Source organism: Schistocerca americana, chromosome 2 (genome assembly GCF_021461395.2).
Source record: "Schistocerca americana isolate TAMUIC-IGC-003095 chromosome 2, iqSchAmer2.1, whole genome shotgun sequence".
Lineage (NCBI taxonomy): Eukaryota > Metazoa > Arthropoda > Insecta > Orthoptera > Acrididae > Schistocerca > Schistocerca americana.
The window spans coordinates 750969472-750972676 of NC_060120.1; positions in this window are offsets into that span (position 1 = coordinate 750969472).

Sequence of the window (3205 nt, forward strand, 5' to 3'; positions counted from 1 at the left end):
GCAGACGACCGACGCGAGTGACATAGCTAACAGCACGACATCGCCTGCGGCACTTGCCATGTCCCGTGACCATATCGGTTGGACACTAGGCAATTGGAAATTCATAGCCTGATCAAATGAGTCCAGATTTCAGTTGGTAAGAGCTGATGGCAGGGTTCGATTGTGGCTCTGACCTCACGAAGCCATGGGCCCAAGTTATCAACAAGGCACTGTGCAAGCTAGTAGTCGCTCCATCATGGACTGCGCTGTGTTTACATAGCATGGACAGAGTACTCTGGTTCAACTGAACCGATCATTGACTGGAAATGGTTATGGTCGGCTAGAATCCTATTAGACATTAATAGGACATAAACGAGAGGTCAATTTATGCACAAATTCCTGTATCGACAATACAATTTTATTGAGCAGTGAATCAACTTGTAATTCATTCCCAATCTCTTCATTTCTGAAAGGGTCTTCTCTGGTGCAACTTTTAACATTATGGGGAAATCTCATTTCTGCAGCCTGGATCCTTCTCATACTCTTTTGTGTGGGAAACAAAGTTTCAGATCCATAGAGCGTATTGGGTACTGCCATGACTTTCGAAAACTTCATGTGTGTCTCTTTCGTATCGTCTTTGAAGCGTTTTTCTAATTGTCCCACAAACTGCTTTGAATTTTAGCACAGTGTTATCAGTTTCACTGTCTAAACTTCGTCCTACGTCACAGCCGAGATATTGAAAGTGGGTTACCTGTTCCAACATTATTTACATGTATTACAATTTTAGATCTGAAAGGTGATTTTTGTTCGATTACCATAACTTTTGTTTTACTAGTGGAGATTTTCATGTCACATTTAGAAGGCAACAAATTAAGGTGGTAGATGGTTGTTTGAAGATTATATTCACTTTCTTCGATTTTTATTTGATCATCTGTATATAGCAGCGTATTAAAACTTTTCTCTGTTGATCTTTATGCCGTAGGTTATAATTTGTTTCCAATTTCTGACTAGGTCATCTATATGTATGGTGAAAGACCCCCTTACAGCAGTTTGCAGTTTGTAGGGTTTCAGGATGGGGGGGGGGGGGGGGGGGAGTTGCGGGGTGCGGGGGATAGACCTTGGGGTATGGAGTATTTTTTATATTTTATAAGATAAACGGCAATTTGTAGGTAACCATAAAGAAGTTCCAGATCTGACCCTTTCAAAAGCTTGCGTAAGACCGACTTTTAAATCATTTTCTTGAAAGGAAAACGCCTGACTACACTGTAATTTGTTCTTTCCCTGAGAGTTATGGGTGTGGGTGTGTCTCCCCCCCCCCCCTCCGCCCCCCTCCCCGTCCGGCCTTTCCCACGGGTATGAGCGCCCTTGGTTGTTGTTAACTGTTTAGACAAGTTAAATGGTTCAAAATGGCTCTGAGCACTATGGGACTTAACATCTGTGGTCATCAGTCCCCTAGAACTTAGAACTACTTAAACCTAACTAACCTAAGGACATCACACACATCCATGCCCGAGGCAGGATTCGAACCTGCGACCGTAGCAGTCGCGCGGTTCCGGACTGCGCGCCTAGAACCGCTAGACCACCGCGGCCGGCTTAGACAAGTTAGCTTCATCTTCGATTGTAATCTTAGTCGCATTGTAAAGAGCTTTAACAGAGTTAATTAGATGTCTTGGTTAGCCTCTTTTTCCAAAATCTGCCACTGTATCTGTCTATCGGCCTATCGGCTTGGTCAAAAACTTTTTCATAAACCGCAAAAGCTATGTGCGTCGTTAAGTTAAATTCTCTCCTTTTCTCTACAAGTTTTTTTACACAAAAATTGATTTATACAAGCAACAGAAGAACGTACTCTTCTGAATGAAACCATTCGGATCATCAACTGCACTTCTTGTCTAATTACTTATTAATGAATCGTGGTTCTTCTAATTGTATTATATTAGCGTGTTCAATTCATTCAGCGTCTCATAATCTCTTATGTTCCTTCAGTACTCAGTATCCCATTTGTTTCAAATGGTTCAAATGGCTCTAAGCACTATGGGACTTAAAATCTGAGGTCATCAGTCCCCTAGACTTCGAACTACTTAAACCTAACTAACCTAAGGACATCACACACATCCATGCCCGAGGCAGGATTCGAACCTGCGACCGTAGCAGTAGTGCGGTTCCGGACTGAAGCGCCTAGAACCGATCGGCCACAGCGGCCGGCCCCATTTATTTCATTGACAGTGTTCCTCTATAGAGCTTCATTAAGACCTTGGTTACTGCTCGTGTAGTCTTACTTAGTGTCCATAATACTTACGCACTTTCGTATTTTCTGCATTTCACCGGAAGCGTCAACACTGTCTAAAACGTTGGAAGCGTAAACAAACTAGTTGCCTCTAAACCTAGTTGACTATGGGACGTGTCCAGCCTTCGGTTTCATAATGGCGTGAACCCTGCTGGGGACACTTTCAGTGAGGCGTCTGAACGTTTGTGGAGAACTGGCAACCCAGAGAAGATAGTGACATTTAGCGCTGAGATCTGGAGCGAAGTCGACGTTCTTGCTCATCCCAAAGATTTTCCCCTGGTTTCAAGTCTGGACTATTGGACGGCCAACCAGTTTCAGGGATGTTATCATCCACAGACCATTGCCTCATAGACGCTCCTTGATGATGGGATGAATGTCATGTAAATACGATCATTGTACCCAAACTGTTCCTCTACTGTACAATGCTGTAAAATATGTTCATTTCGTTCCATATTCAGCGTTTTCTTAAGTGCAATAAGGAGACCACACCCTAACCACGAAATACTACCCCCATACCGTAACACCACCTCCTCCGTTCTTCACAGTTGGCAGTACACACGATGGTTAGTGGCGTTCTCGAGGCATTCGCCAAACGTAAACCCTTCCATCGGACTCTTAAAGGCTACATCGTGATTTGTCTGTCCAGTGGTGTCGCTCTTTACGCCACCTCAAGTGTAGCTTAACACTGACTACAGAAATGTGTAGCATTACTAGGAGCTTCTCGGCCATTCTAACTCATTCTTTTAACTCCCTATGCGCATTTATTGTGTTAGTTGGACTGCTGGTAGGATTTCGGAACTCACGAGTGACTCCTTTCACTGATTTCATTTGATTTTTACAGTCATCTTCCGCAGGTCTCGACAGTCCCTTTCCGTCAGAACATGAGATCTGCCTGGTCTTTGTGTAGCCGCGGTCGTTCCTTCCCGTTTCTGCTTCACAATC